Raw genomic sequence first — 17,071 nt, 5'->3', positions numbered from 1 at the left:
TTTAACACAAAAAACAATGAATGTATTTGACCTGGCTTCTTCTGAAATATAGTACGAATATTTACGATAGGTTTTATTTAGCAAAATACGGAATTGTGTGGTCGGTTTTAATACATTGAACTGAAAGGACATAATAATATCTAACAATAATTGCTCTATTATTATTTTTTATTAAAATATATAACAAACAAAATGTACAAATTTTAGTTGCTTCCTAACAAATTTTTCACACATCAATGAGGGGATCATCAAAAGAACGACTTATTTGATGTAACATTTCACGTACCATAAGATCGTTGACCGGGGCCTTGAATACATATTTAAGATGTAAATTTAAATATAGTAATGCATGTTCCGTATTTAATGCTACTTTGGATATTATTGAAGAAGCAAAATATTCTTTAATATTATATAATATTTTGTAATTGTATTTGTGATTGTAAATTTATTATAAGATATTATAAGTTTTATTTATAATAATAATGTAGTAATTAAACAATTTCGTGGATTCGCGTTAGAGATAAGAAGATTTGTTGTTTCGACCAGATTTAATTAGTAAAATGTCAATCTGCTTAACGTAAATTTTAGTATACATCGGCCTAGAACATTCCACTTGACTTTGTCAGCTGCAATCCTTGTCCAATCAATATTGCCCCAAGGTTAGGCGGATGTCATGGCCTGACCTTTTTGTTGGACATTTTGCCACATAACGTTGTATTCTAGTGGAGTGTACCTAGTTTTATTCTCTTCTATCACGCCCTAAAAGTGATCACCTCGAAATAACCAGACAGAGAATTATATCAGAAAGAAGTAGGCACATTGTGAACGTTTTTGCAGTAGTTGGGCGATAAACCTACAACCCATTCAGTGTTAGGCCGTGACCTATTTTAATATTTGAGGTCAAAAGCTCAATTATATTTTTTTATGATTGTGTCAACTTTTAACCCCAGAAATATATAAGATCATGATATCTACGCGTGCGGACTTACAGTATAGAGTATAAGTCTATCATCAGGAAATGCTGATTGGCGATCGTATCACACATAAAAAACTCAAAGAACGCTGCTGCCCGTGTTCTAATCAGTCCTTTTACGACCTCTACGAGATGAAGTTGGGGTAATGCTATTCTAAGTCGACATGATATAGAAGTCGTCGTGGCCTAACGGATAAGACTTCCAGTGCATTCGTGTTGAGCGATGCACCGGTGTTCGAATACCAGGCGGGTACCAATTTTTCTAATGAAATACGTACTCAACAAATGTTCACGATTGATTTCCACGGTGAAGGAATAACATCGTGTAATAAAAATCAGACCCGCAAAATTATAATTTGCGTAATTACTGGTGGTAGGACCTCTTGTGAGGCCGCGCGGGTGGGTACCACCACCCTGCCTATTTCTGCCGTGAACGCGTTTCGGTTTGAAGGGTGGGGCAGCCGTTGTAACTTACTTGAGACCTTAGAACTTATATCTCAAGGTGGGTGGCGCATTTACGTTGTGGATGTCTATGGGCTCCAGTAACCACTTAACACCAGGTGGGCTGTGAGCTCGTCCACCCATCTAAGCAATAAAAAATAAAAAAATAAAAAAAACATGATACAGCCAAAACGATATCCGAACTCCAGTAGAAAAATAACTGGACGAGAAAGAACAGAAACAAGACCTAATTATTAAGTTTACCTCTATAAATGGAAATTAAAATTGAAGTAAATGTCTGAGTTTACTGCTCGGAAAATTACAATTCAAGTGTACACGAAATAGAAAATGTTCAGTATGACAATATTACTTTATTGTAGCAATAGCTTGAGTTCACCAAGCATCACCGATCACGTGGTCTTGGCTTATAGCAGGGTTCCAGAAATGCGCTGCAGACCACTTGTTGTAAAAACACCGGGTGCGGAATCAGTGAAGTAAGTACATTCCAATCCCATGTCAAGTCTAGGATTCTAGACGAGCAAGACTGTAAAGATGCGCAAAGGCTTAATACTACTTGTAGTCCCGCTCCTATACGAAATTAGAACACAAAATAAAAAAAGTCAATAATGTGAATTTGAATTCTAACATACAAAACCTAATAACTGAACTTAAAATAAATAAACTTATTTAAACAAGGAAAACCATGATATTAAAATAATTGAATCTTTGCATTTATGCCTTTTGAAACATAAACAAATTTAGGTGCAGTTTATATAAAATAATAAGAATATTGGTGTACTACCATCGCGCCTAGTCCTGCTTCAAAACAGTCCTGCTTTCTGATTTGTGTGGTGGGATAATCGTGCTGTATTACGATTAAGATTTCGACCTTATGGCGGCACGTTGTGGTTGCTTATCCCATAACAAAACCCACTGAGTTTCTCGCTGGATAGACTAAGTGGGTCGCGATTCGACGAAGCATCGTTCTTATTAGGACTAATGTTAGCAAATTCTCTCAGGTTGAGCCCGTGAGCTCAATTACTCGTTCACGCGTAGCTGAAATAGCTCCTTGGTAACCACCAGCAAATAGGTAGGAAAATAAAGGAGCTTATTATCTCCGATAATCACTTAGCAGCCGGTGTGACGAAATCTCTTTCATCCAATGAAATAAAAATGGTAATAATATTTAATTAAAACCATTTTTACGGATGAATCGCGCGTTTATTGTTGTTATATTACTTTTAACGTTTTAAATACTTTACAATTTTCGTGGTCACGGGGCGACTCCGATTTCAGTCGTAAAAGTAAGTTTATCTACGACTCGGGAAAACCGAAGAAAAAACTGTATTATAACAGGTATGCCTCACTGACAGCACCCTTATTCGAGTCTGTCATCGGTTATGTTGGTTTCAGTTAATCTAGTTTGCACGTGTGATCGTAAACATGTCACTTCAATTTTACGGTACAGGTACGAAAGAGTAATTTGATACAACGTCGGTTTCCCAATACTTTGATGTGTATTTGATATGAATACACAATTTTATGATGCTCGTTATTCATTGAATGGCGCGACGTGAAAAAATCATTTACAAGACGAAAAATTTATTGTGAAATATTTTTTTTATTTATTGCTTAGATGGGTGGACGAGCTCACAGCCCACCTGGTGTTAAGTGGTTACTGGAGCCCATAGGCATCCACAACGTAAATGCGCCACCCACCTTGAGATGTAAGTTCTAAGGTCTCAGTATAGTTACAACGGCTGCCCCACCCTTCGAACCGAAACGCATAACTGCTTCACGAGAGAAATAGGCAGGGCGGTGGTAAAAATTATTTATTACCTTAACTTATTAGATACTTATTATGCTTTTTAAAGTTCGATGATCAATTTATTTTGGAACAGACCCTTTAAACCCAAGTTAAACTTAATAATTTTTTTGTTTATGTCTATTTGGTGCAGCACTTAATAGTCCATCTGACATTAGGTTATCAAGCACGGAAACTTCATCAGTTCCTTTACACTTTAAAATATTTCAATCTATACCTCGATTACAATTAGATTTAACTAACACACTCTGCGACTATGTAATATGATTATGGTGATTGCAGATTGTTAAGGTACAAGGCTACTAGAGGTCAGGTCATAGGAAGTAGGTCACCTCATAATTTGATGTCTTCAGCTCGGGTTTTCTTCAGTTACAGATTTATTGTAAATCTATACTAATATATAAATCTACAGTGGCTTTTACGGATGTTTCGTTATAACTACTGAACCATGCATCCGATTGACTTGAAACTTGGTATCCATGTAGAAAATCTACTTAATGGATAGGCTAATATTTATATGAGTGTTGGACTCCCTACACCAATTGCGGGGGCGTTAATGATGAGAATCTTTGTGGGGGTGTGAAATAATAACGTTAATTTTAAATGCCCAGCGAAGCGGACGGGTGCAGCTAGTATTTCATATTATAGTAATAAAAGTTTAGTTTCGCTGGTAAGTTTAATTCGTAATTGGAGTTCAATGAAGAGGTCAATATTTCGTTTTAGGATTTATGTTACCTGATTAAGAACGTAAATGACAATGTGGATCAAGTATAATATAGTAAATTCTAATACACGTGGTTTTTTTAACTTTAACTCAGGGTAAAAAAGCTAGTAACAGTATGAAGGAGGATTTTAAGTAAAACATACATAGAGATTTCCGTTTGTCGAATTTAAAACTAGGCCATAACACATTTTATAGCTAGTATAATTTGTCTTTGATTGTAAATTTGTGTTCACTATTCAACTCTAATTTAAATGTATTCCATAAATTAACAAAAGAATAATGCCAAGGACAGTTTCCAGGAAAAACTAGATAAGAAGGTATGTGGGTCTTCATAAATCAATTTGATTGACCAACTAACAGTTTTACGGTCGACTCAAACTCATGTTATATACGCCGTTTTTCGATAAGCCACGTAAATTAGGTTTAATAGAAAAAACTCGTCCACAGCAGAGATCGAGAAGCTTCCTGTGTTGTATATTATATTATTATGATACATAATCTATAAATTAATACGTGAAGCAAAATCTTTATACCTCTGCTTCCGAAAATTGCGCCCATGGACGAGTATGAAATTTCCCACACTTATATAGAATATAAGTGTCGGAAATTAATATATAATACTTATATAGCTGGCTGCTGACAGAAAGTAATACAGGAAGCTAACGGCCAACCTTCAGGATTGAAGAGGCACTGGAAGAAGAAGAAGAAGAATAGAGAATATAGAGAAGGAGTGCAGAGTGTTTGTTCACTTTAATTAGGTATGCATAAAAATACATTAAATCAATAAAAAAACATTACACACACAACCATGTATTTGACACAACATTTACACACACACTTTTCCTTATTGCCAAACATTTGTTAAGTCTCTGGTTAAATTGAGAATAGATTATCAATATTGTATACAATACACAATAGTGTAGTATTGGCGAAATCTGTGATTATAGAATTATGATAGTCTTTAACAATAGAACCATCATGATGTTCAAACTTATAATTTCAATTAATTATAGTCAAATTTCGACTATTGGTCCCCCACCAGTAGTATAAATTATAATTACAAAAGTATTTTACAATAATTATAATTCTTATGTAATTCTATAACAGTAACTTTTTATTTTGGGGAAACGAAGACTTAATTAGCTATTCGATACGAGGCGTTACCACAGTTGAAAGGCCTTCGTTATTATGCGATAAACTTGTTTTTAGAGTTGAAAGATCATTGGAATGCGATACAGGCCAGACGGCAGAACAACATTCGCTTTATCATCCGAAAACCTTGTTTTCGCGCTAATTATAAATCGCATATCATGAATCATGACCCAAATGAAACTGTGTTGTTAAATAGCTTCGCATATCACTATCGGTTAAAAGCAAGCCGGGCCCGAAATAGTTACGCGCGCCGTTCGGGCGGCTCCGGCCGAGATCGGACCTATTCGTCAAACTTTTTCAATCCGATGCGATACAAACAAAAAGGTCAGAAGCCGACGACCTAGTTTCCGCACAAAGGTCACCCAGACGTCGGCCCGGGAAGCGCAGCGCTTGATAACGTTGGCAAGGATGAGCGATGCACGCGAATATTTACACCCACGTTATGCAACGGCAGTCGAAACGTTGCGATCACGCGATTCCGTACCGAGATTCGGATCGCATTGAACTAGGACCGGTGTTGTATGTATACGAGAATTGAACGATAACGCTGATTGCTAAGACGCATTGTATAAATCGTCGCACTTGTTCCTGTTTGCTTAAACAAAGAAACAAAAAAAACGATATATTAGGAAATACGAAAAATATACGCGTATAAATAGGTAATAAATTTGGCCCTAACAAAAGCCGAGTAAGGACGCGAACGTGAAGAATACGTACGTATCTTATTGATTCCTCGTTGTGCGGGAAATGTATGATGTAATTTTTTTGATTAAGTATCACATTAGGTAAACGCGTTAACGACAAAAGCAAAATTGTAACTAAATGTATTATTACCTACGTTTATTGTTGTTCGGTCGAATAACACTTGAGTCGTCAGTCATCGCAAAAACTGTAGAGTTCGGAACGTAAAATAAGTTTTAAAATTAAAACTACTTTTATGGTTTAATCTCGTAATTTATATTATGTTTACATTATTTCGGAAGTTTTGAATATTTTACTGTTTTCGTGATTGACGGACGATCGAAATAATGTAATGATGATAAAAAACGCGAAACCTAACTGTAAAAGTACTTTTAATAAAATTTACGACTCGCAAAAACACTAGTTCATGTACTCCAAATGTACTGATTGTAGAATCTCATGAGTCCACGGATTGAATGAGACCCAAGTCTACACTAGATTCTGAATTGCAACCCTAGCGTACGTACGAGCATAGTTATGTACTTAATGATTAACGAACATCAGCTATGTCAGAGGCACAGCTCAATCAGTGTCAACCTTTGCGGACTCTCCCCAAATCTAGTTTGTCGAAACACGTGGAATCTTTTTTTTTTTAGCCCCTGTAGGCAGACGAGCATACGGCCCACCTGATGGTGAGTGGTTACCGTCGCCCATGGACTTCAGCAATGCCAGGGGCAGAGCCAAACGTTGCCTACCGAGCCTCTCTCAGGAAGCGCTGAAGAAGCGACCAACGCGCCCCAGGCAGTCGGATGGTACGAAGCTTAAATTACATTTGGGAACATACTCTAATTCTGCCTTGAAGCAATATGTGTAAGTTTAACCTAAGTTATTGTATAATAATGTGCAGTTAAAAATCCACATAGACGTATATTATAAACAACTAGCCGTACTCGCCCGCTTCGTTGGGCATTTAAAATTAACATTATTCTTTATTGTCATTATTATTAGGGAGTCCAACACTCATATAAATATTAGCCTATCCATTAAGTACATGTATTTTCTACATGGATACCAAGTATCAAGTCAATCGGATGCATGGTTCAGTAGTTATAACGGAACATCCGTAAAAACCACTGTAGATTTATATATTAGTATAGATAGATAGGCGACATTTAAACATACGTGCAATACATAACACCGTAAATTTTCTCGCAGCGTATTATTTATATTTAAATTTATGTAACGTCCTGCTGTGTGTGAACGCGTGTGGTGCGGTGTTTGGTTAATAATATGCTTAAAAAACCATTTTGAGCAATGAACATTATCTTATCAGGATTATTTAGGGAAGGTCGAATGATCTGTGAATAGCCTTGTTAGTTAGAACTTGGAAAAACAAAACCGTTTTAAAACGTATCATAATGGAAACATTATAATTCCGGTCATTATTTTTAAACGCTTAGGTACTTTTGATAGCATAATTTTGTTGTCATAAAATAATTTTGTTATTCTCAGAATGTGTGGCCAAATTGTTGTGGGCACTTATTGGAGAAACACAGAAGTCGTACAAGATCCATTCGGGCTAGTAATATTGATTTTTGGAGTAAAATGCGGAGCTGACTACAGGACCATTAGATATGAATCCGACTTTACGGGTGGTAGGACCTCTTCTGAGTCTGCACGGGTAGGCAGCATCACCCTGCCTATTTCTGCCGTGAAGCAGTAATGCGTTTCGGTTGAAGGGTGGGGCAGCCGTTGTAACTAACGGAGACCTTAAAACTCATATCTCAAAGTGGGTGGTGGCGTTTATGTTATAGATGTGTATGGGCTCCGGCAACCACTTAATATCAGGTGGGCCGTGAGCTTGTCCACCCATATAAGCAACTAGCGACCCGCCCTCGCTTCGCTTCGGAAACATTAAAACACACATGAAACAAAAAAAAACAAAAAAAAAAAAAAAAGTAGCCTATGTTCATCAGGGACAATGTCGGCTTCTAATGGAAAAAGAATTTTTCCAATCGGTCCAGTAGTTTCGGAGCCTATTCGAAACAAACAAACAAACAAATCTTTCCTCTTTATAATATTAGTATAGATAAATAAAAAGAAGAAAAAAAATTCCCGGTCGGACTTCCCGAGTAAAAACAGAATTTAGCCGAATCACCGCCGCACGGCACTATGACTGTGACGATTTGAAATTCGAAACGTTCGGCTGTGCTGCGGCGGTGCTGGGAGATTTCTTTCGAAGCGTGCAGCGGAATTTTCCGCCAAATGGCGGTGGTGCGGCGGTGGTTCAGCGTTGTGGTGCGGACACCGTGCAGCGGTGGTTCGGCGATAGACTTGAAGTTATTTTTTTTATCAAAAAATTATAATTTCATTTTTACTCGGGTTAGGAAATCTGGTGAAATTAAAGTTATTCGAGGTGAGTACCTATCCTGACTACCAGGTACATGAATATGCGCGGGTAAGTTATAGAGGTAAATGTATCGTCATCATCATTACGTCTTAGTCGTTCACTAGACATGTAGATCTCTCTCAATGAACACCACTGAGCCTGTTCTTCGGTTCTCCTCAATCTTTTTTTGCCCTGCGCCCTTCACAAATCATCGCACCACCTACCCAGGGGCGTCCCACATCACATTTGCCACTCTTTTTATTAACTTTTTTTTTAAATCTTTTCCCGATACACATTCCGAAGTAATTTAAATGCATATTTAAAAATGTCAGTTCCAGAAATTCATCAAACAATCGATCAACATTTGTAAGCTTTATTAAGCACAATTTCAATTTTTTTATTATTGCTTAGATTGGTGGACGAGCTCACAGCTCACCTGGTGTTAAGTGGTTACTGGAGCCCATAGACATCTACAACGTAAATGCGCCACCCATCTTGAGATATAAGTTCTAAGATCTCAGTATAGTTACAACGGCTGCCCTACCCTTCAAACCGAAACGCATTACTGCTTTACACGCGCGGACTTACAAGAGGTCCTACCACCAGTAATTTAAAAAATGTGTTTTTTTCTTCTATTGAGACCCTAAATATTTAGTATCTGATAACTTTATCGACGTCACTGTACTCCTAATGGAAGTATTACAAGGCATTATTAGTATGTAGGACAATGTAAACTTAAAATGTTTGTTCTTGCTTGACCTCGACACGATTTTCTTCCCACTTTTACGTCAGATCGCGGACGGAAGGTCGCGGGAGTCTAGTTTGTCTATCTCTGTTATGTTAAATTAATATATCATATTTTATAACTAAATTTTAATTTTTGAAATTGCACTACATTCCGAACTATCTTAATCTTTATCTTTGCTTAAATAAATAATTTGTTAGAAAATATTATCTTTGGCAAATTTTAAAGTCGTCCTGGCCTAAAGGCTAAGCCGCCCGGTGCGTTCATATCGAGCGATGCAACGGTGCCGGTGTTCGAATCCCACAGGAAGATACCATTTTTTCTAAAAAAAACCAGCGTCATAGTGTCGATAAATGGTTCAAATGATAATTTTCTCCTTGGAAATCCCTTGATGTTTGGATAGAGCAGGATTTTTTTACTCTTACTCTTCAGGTTCAGGGCGATTGACTAAGCCGATGACTGGACAGTTCACGCCAATCGTTTTTCATATTAGTCCTCGTTATTGTCAAAGTCAGTGTCAAGTGTTGGAGAACTCGTCGATTTATTCAATTGAAAATGTTAGAATAAAGAATAAATTTAATATGACCATTTTTTTATATATTGTCACGTTAACGCAAGTTGTATGTTAAGACAGTGTAAGTGTAAGTTTTAATTAGCATAAGTTGACATGCCTTCTACACTTGATGTTAGGCGATACCGAAGCCCTATAGCCACATCGGAAAGATCACTTTGGCAATCTCTATCCGTTAATAATGTTTATGTACGAAATTCTAAGTCAAATGATCATACTACAGTGATCTTAAAACCATACAAAAAACAACAACATTGAGATATAAAACTCAACAAGTCATTACTAAGATTGTATCGTGAACTTGATGCTAGTAATTATAGTTTGGTAGTTTAACTGAGCTTAGTTTAAAAAAATCTTAAAGTGACGCCTCATCCTACTATAAATATGGATATTATCCGCAAAAAATAACAGAAGTGCTAATTAGTACATTTTTGTGTTTTTAACATAAACTACTTACATATTATCCTACATTACGCATATACGCTGCTCTTGTTTAATAATATTATGATGAGTACCATCATCCTTTGACTTGAAATTACGGAAGTATTTTGAGGTTATTTTTAAGATCATAACAAAAATAACATTTGAGTCGTACACAGATTATATAAAAACATTGGCAAAAGTTTTTGAATGTTTGAATTGAAATAGCTTGAAATGTTTGAATAAACTCAACCATGATGACAAACGTAGGTATTTGATCAAATATATTAAATAAAAATAAAAAGATTTTTCATCAATGATTTATTTTCTGTAATCATCTAGCCTAATCCTCGAGACGATTGTTTCAATCAAATAAATAAAATAATAATAAAAATAGGTCAATAGCAATTCTCTACAAAATTCGTAAATAAAAATATGGCACGATTAGTTACAACTAGTGTTCGCGTGTGGTAATAGAGTTGCTAAAACCAGACCGCTAACTATCAAATGAGTCGACTATTATCAAAGGCGGCAATCTGACTTTTGGACAATGATTGGTAAATCAGAAAAACGAATTATTGACTTTGTATTCCATTGGCAGTCACAAAACTCTTCGGAACGACATCTTAGATAAATAACAGGTTAACTATTAACCTTTATTTAATGCAGGTTTTGAACCGTATTCTTTGAAGGAGACGATTATATTCAAATAAATCTGTATTGACATATCAATAAATTTTTTTTGTCCAAATGTACAGATTGCCGCCTTTGATAATAGACGACTCAAATATTTGTTCATTCGCAAAGACACAGAATGATAATGTTTTTTTTTTTTGTGCAGCACAGAATCGTGCTGTTCGTTAGATAACGACACAAGATAACCGGAATACGTGCGCGAATGTTAATTAATCACACCCGGCGAGCTAGTCGGCCATCGTCAGGATTTCCTTAATTAAAATAGTACCTAAATGTTTACATCGCACCTACGGAGCTGCTAATTTGCTGTAAGACGCTCACAATAAAAGGCGATCAAATTGTTTCTAATTAACTTTATCTCTATGCTGTTTACATGAAATTCTGAGACCGGTAGGTAGGTATAGGTAGGTTAGTCACCAGCGACCATTATTTATACTTATTGTACACAAAAAGAAAATACAATAAAAACAGATTTAAAGAATGTCTAAATACTATGTACAAAGGCGAGCTTAACTCATTCATGAGTTTTCTTCCAGCAAACCATTAGCAGAGAGAAATACGATGTATAAGAGGGGAATAGTGTACAATATAAGAGCTATTAAAGCATGATTTTTAAACTAAGCTTTAAAAAAAATAATCTAATATGAAATGAAAAATACATATAAATAAAAATACATAAAACAATAACTTAAATACAATAAAAGTGACAGGAAATGTTTCATCATTTGACTCTTAAAAACTTCTAGAGAGGAACTAGCACGAATAGGTTGAGGGAGAGAATTCCATAATCGTACTGCTTGTATTGTGAAAGAGCCACTATAGTGACTAGAGCTGTGTGACCATTGGTATACCTTCGAACGTGAGTCTTCAAATTTCAGTTTTGTCGGTTTGATTCCTTGGTGTCAGAAATAGGCAGGATGGTGGTAGTCAATCGAACGGATATGATCCACCACATGATTTATATACATACCAGTGTGGACTGCAAAATTACAATGGATGATACAATGTTTATAAACGAGTGAACAACTAATGAATCAAATTACGTTCTATTCGAAAATAATTGGTTTGTGTTAGCCCCTTTCCCATAATTTAGCCTTGTAGCCGTGCTGAAGGTATGATATAAATCATCATCAACAGCCCACAGTCGTCCACTCCTGGACATAGACCTCTCCCAGTACTCATCACTGAGCCCGATCTACAGCTCTCCTCATCCATTTCTTGCCGGCTTCGGAGGTCATCGTACCATCTAGCCAGAGGGCGTCCCACGTTACGTCTTCCGCTGCGCAGTCTCCACTCGAGGACCAGTCTATATGATATAAATACAAAACGTAATCTCTGGAAGCTGTAGATAGTATTTGTTGGAGGCAGAAGACAGCCCGCACACAGGAAGAGTCCATCGATTAATAAATAAGACGTCCGCTAACTCATAGCCTTGCAAACGATGTCATTGACCCTCGACAGTGAGATATCTATCATGAAGGAACATCATAATATTGTAAATCGTAGAAGCAAACAAGATATATTATTATATGAATTAAGATTCTTTGTATTTCGGCCGCTTTTCATACAATCAATTTTTATAAAGAATCGCACACCAATGAATTATGACACTTTAGGGTAATTTTAAGAATCTCATAGCACCGCTTCTTAAATGCCAGTCTCCACTATAAGATATGAGAAAAAAAAGTCTTAATCTTATTGAAATAACTGCTATCAAATCCTTCGCACTGCAAGGTTACTTCAAGTTAGAGATAGACAGGAAAATAGTGTCTACATATTATGTAGACTGTCCTTTTCTTGAAGCAAAAGAAAAAGAATAATGAATGCATACTTAATACTACGTATCTTACCTGTCTGTGACCGGGGTAAACCCGGCATTTCTCTTGGCCGCTGTTAGATTCTCCACTTTTGCACTTAATTATACTTTTTACAAAAAAATATTGAACACACTATTTGGCTATTTTTTAAAACTAGGTTTCCTACGTCATAGTAATATCTAATGAACGATTCTCGGCAGTAACTATACGATGAGTTTTAGACCTGTAACAAACAAAAAGCTTTTGTTAAACGATATTATTTGTAATCAATACTAATAACAAACGTACAAGCCCACTGAGTTTCTCGCCGGATCTTCTCAGTGGGTCGCGTTTCCGACCCGTTGGTAGATTCTGCGAAGCGCTCTTGCTAGGGCCAGTGATAGCAACACTCCGGTTTGAGCCCCGTGAGCTCACCTACACGCCAAGGATAAGCTGAAATAGCCTCTCAAGACTATCAGTATAGGTAGGGAAAAAAACTTACAACTATGCTTCTCAAAAGAACTAGCGATTTCATTAAAGCATGTACATTTTTTGTTACTTCCACAAATGCTATATTTGGAGGTTGCTTAATGCATGGAAAGCAAGCAATAAACAATTGTTCTGGTCGCTAAGACCACGAATACATATAACCTCTACCGACAATAAGTTACTTCCACAAATACTATATTTGGATGTTGCTTAACGCATGGAAAGCGAGCAATAAACAATTGGTCTGGTCGCTAAGACCACGAATACATATAACCTCTACCGACAATAAGTCATACTCGATTCGGTCAACGGATCATACCGAATAATTTGTACCCTTGCCCTTGAGTGCAAAATGCACGGTCATTACAAACAACGAGCTCGGTTATCGAATGCAATCTTCCGAGACGTACCGTCAAGCAATATTCGCGCGTTTCATCTTGAAATCTGAGTCGAATTTGGCTTGTAAGCAGATCGAGGACCTGCAGTCGGCCGTGGATACAGCGTTGCAATGAGAGTTAGCTAGACCGTCTGAATGTCAAACCAATAATCGGCAACGTCTGCACCTATCAACTTCGCAATAAAAAAATAATTTATTAGCGTCCGTGTAAATAAAATAATGAGAACCGAAAACTTGGAATCGGTCTAATGGCAGTTACGGTCATTACAACTTCCCTTTGGCCGAAATTGAGAGCTTGGGAAAACGCCAGAAATACAATAACATTTTCAAACGAACTTTTTAAGGTACAAAGAAGATGTGACAATATGTAACATAAAACATGAATAAACTGAAGAACGTCTCAAAAACAAAGAACATATTACCGATTTTTCTAATTTATTACCCGCCGAGGATATAAAGAAAAACACAAAAATGCCCAACATTAATTTTAGTGGTCTTCATTTAATATGCCGCAATAGGGATGGCACGCAACTGCAAAGATAAGTAGGTATGTATGTAATTGAAAATATAAGAAAAAAATTCGATGAAATGGTAAACATGACCTTTCCATAAAATCTCAATTTAATTGTGTCGATAAAATTGAAGCCTCGAGGTTAATAGCAGTCTAGTGAAACCAGAATGAAACAAAAAAAATCTGGACCGCCTCCAGATCACGCACGGCATTGGGTATGCCTATCGTGTACCACTCGTACCTACTACAGCGATACGACTCGTAATGATCATTTACATTGCTGTTTTAATACACCTATTTTTTATTACACTTCATTCGAAACAGCAATAAAACTAGAAGTTGGGAATCGATCAGAAATAGGTTTGTGTCTTTGTTTCGGAATGCGCTAAATGCTGCGAAGGTCGTGTGTTGGGATATCTATGGAGCCATTGAACTAAGAAACGTTACCGGAAGCCGGGGCCGATGACTGATGAACGTAAATTTATAATAGGGCTGCCAATAATTCAGTATTGATCTCGCCTACAATTTAGAATTTCCGTGTCAATAAAAACTGTCATAACAATATAAGTTATGTATTATTTCGTGAATATTATTCGGTCATGTAATATAAACATATAATAACAATATAAGTATCATAAATTAAGTAACGGCTCTTGATCTTTTTGAACATTTTTCAATGACCTTATCGAAGAAACAATTTAACCAGAATTGTTTTAGTGACGGACAATAGGAAAGTTATAATAGGAGCTTGTGATAATTAGTCACTATTGGCTATTGGGTCGACATTCCGATCCGGTGCTAGATTCAGTGAAGCATTGCTCTTGATAGGGCACGGTTTTAGGAATTTTTATAGGCTAAGCTCGCTCACCTGTCCTAGTGAAACCAGGATAGCCCTTTGAGACTAGTAGCAGATAGGTACTGGTTGGGGTCGTATAAATACAACCTTACTGGTAGATATTAATAATACCAGGGCCAAGCTGCTGCCTAACGTCCAGGATTGTTCAAATCGTTTGAAAATCGTACAGAGATCCACACGACACACTGTGGAAGACCAAGCCGTTCGGGTTGAAGGGGTGAACTCTAATCCGTTGATGGATAACCACACGTGAAAATAGCGGTAGGTAGGCTTGGCTCTGCCCTTAACATTGCTGAAGTCCATGGGCGTCGGTAATCACTCACCATCAGGTGGGCCGTATGCTCGTCTGCCTACAAGGGCAATAAAAAAAAAGACGAGATCTAAATTTAAATTATCGTAAGATCATCACGACTTTTTAACGACGACGCTTTTGTAAACGACATCCAATAAAAGAATTAATCCGCCGTCGAGGAAAGAACAAACATTCCTTTAAAAATAGCAGTGTGTTGTGATAATAAGCCATAGACATTAACTTTTACTATGATTTTGACAGTGAAAATTTTATTTGGATAAGTACGAGTGGCTAATACCAAACTATGAATTTCTGCGGCGAAACAGTTTTGCTTACCAGTTCTAGTAGATTATGTTTTAAGATTTCGACTTCATGTCTTATAATGAGGGTATTAGGATCTAGTTTAATTTTAAAAAAATCCTCAAGTTGTGTTTTCGCGAATTGCAAATCCAATTCAAGCAACTTTTACGATTTGATTCCGCGTTTTTAATTGTCGCTCTATTATTTCGGAAGTTTACACATTACTTTACAGTGGTCAGTTTGTTTATATCTGATTACGAAATTGAACATTCATTTTTTTCTTTTTTCACCAACAGTACAAAATATCGAGCGTTCTTGCAAAACTGCGATGCTGAAACATACTTTAATTTTGACTAAAACGTAACCTTGAAAGCGAGTTAGCGAACGAGTTAATTATTTTTTGCTTCAACTTTTTGTGTCGATACATATTTTGTCTCACAATGGTGCTGAGGTTTCGAAGGAATACATAAGCTTTGCGGTCGATGGCACGAACCGTGTCCATTCTCCATTTGGTAAACACAAATCAAATGATATACATAATACGTACGTATACTACGTAGAGAATATGCTGATATATTTTATCGTACATATAAAAGATAAGTTTGTTAATGTTCATCGCCTGCTTCATTTTGTTCCTGTAAAACAACAAAATGTTCATAGATATTATAGATTTCAGACTAATAGTCAACGGTCAGATCTGACTCGTCCTCGTAGTAGTAGAAGCAAGTAAAGAACTGGGGATAACCGGGGACAAATTACATCAATCATCAAATCACGGACATCTGGTCACAAAGTAGGTAGCCTTGTACTGTAACCTTGTAAGAGAACCAGACACAGAACATATAAATATATTTATATATTTTGTATGAATTTAATAATCATAGTAGTAGTAGTTACTTGAAATTTAGACCTTATTTCACTGAGCGGGAGGCAGTATTTACGTCGCGATGTCTATGCGCTTTGGTGACCATTCAATAATGAGCGAGTTCGTATGCCCATCTCTTTCTTGCATCGTTCTATCTAATACTGAATGAAGATCGTGACCTCCATGTAACGCTTTATTGTTATTTGTACATATTAAGTGGCCGACCAACTCTGACAACATTCTGCTGCATAATTTTTATCTTATATACATATAGTATTTATATCTATCATTATATCCTAATGTGAACTCGTAGCGACTAATAACAACAATATCACCCTTTTCTACAGCGAAGCTATCACGCATTCCAGATTGGATGGTAAAACAATTACTCGAATTCACTTTAAGCGGACAGCATCGTCCATCGATATTCAGACGCCACTGTTTATTGTTGAAACTTTACTAATCTAGTTTGAAGACAGAGTTCATAAAGCGCTCTGGCCACAGCGTGAACGAGATTTCATAGAAAAGTCGATTGCTATATGCCAAAAATTATGATTTGCATTGGAAGAACGCAGTGGTTCCAGATTTTAGGGGCAAACTCTGGTCCTGTAACGGGTATTGCGATGTACGATCTTAAGTATTTCATAGTTTTATATTATACTCCTCGTCAACCGTCCTCATTACTCAGTATTCTAATAAGACTTCTACAAGACTACACTATGGCCCAAAGGAAACTCTTCACGAAGCCGAAACAACAATAACGTAACCAAAAAAAACATAAATACTTGTCTTTATGATAAATACATTTATCACGAAGCCCTAATTATTACTGTACGAAATGACGTGCAATTCCAAACATAATTAAGACACTTGTCGAACTCGTCTTTTAGCTATCGTATCGATAACGCCTAAACTGTCCCTCTCTTTTATCTGGGACAATTCAAATAC

At 36.6% G+C, this 17,071-nt stretch overlaps 1 protein-coding gene across 1 annotated transcript in view; it reads right to left on the bottom strand.

The window, feature by feature from the left end:
• EcR (ecdysone receptor) overlaps nucleotides 1-17,071 on the bottom strand; it is a 273,151-nt gene that overhangs the window by 248,815 nt on the left and 7,265 nt on the right. Inside the window, exon 2 of the mRNA XM_021350704.3 lies at nucleotides 12,468-12,657. The gene's annotated coding sequence lies outside the window, so the exon portion shown is untranslated. The remainder of the gene's footprint in view (nucleotides 1-12,467; nucleotides 12,658-17,071) is intronic.

This window comes from Bombyx mori, chromosome 10, assembly GCF_030269925.1.
Source record: "Bombyx mori chromosome 10, ASM3026992v2".
NCBI lineage: Eukaryota > Metazoa > Arthropoda > Insecta > Lepidoptera > Bombycidae > Bombyx > Bombyx mori.
The sequence above is the reverse complement of the archived record's forward strand: the minus strand, read 5'-3'. Positions and strand labels throughout refer to the sequence as shown.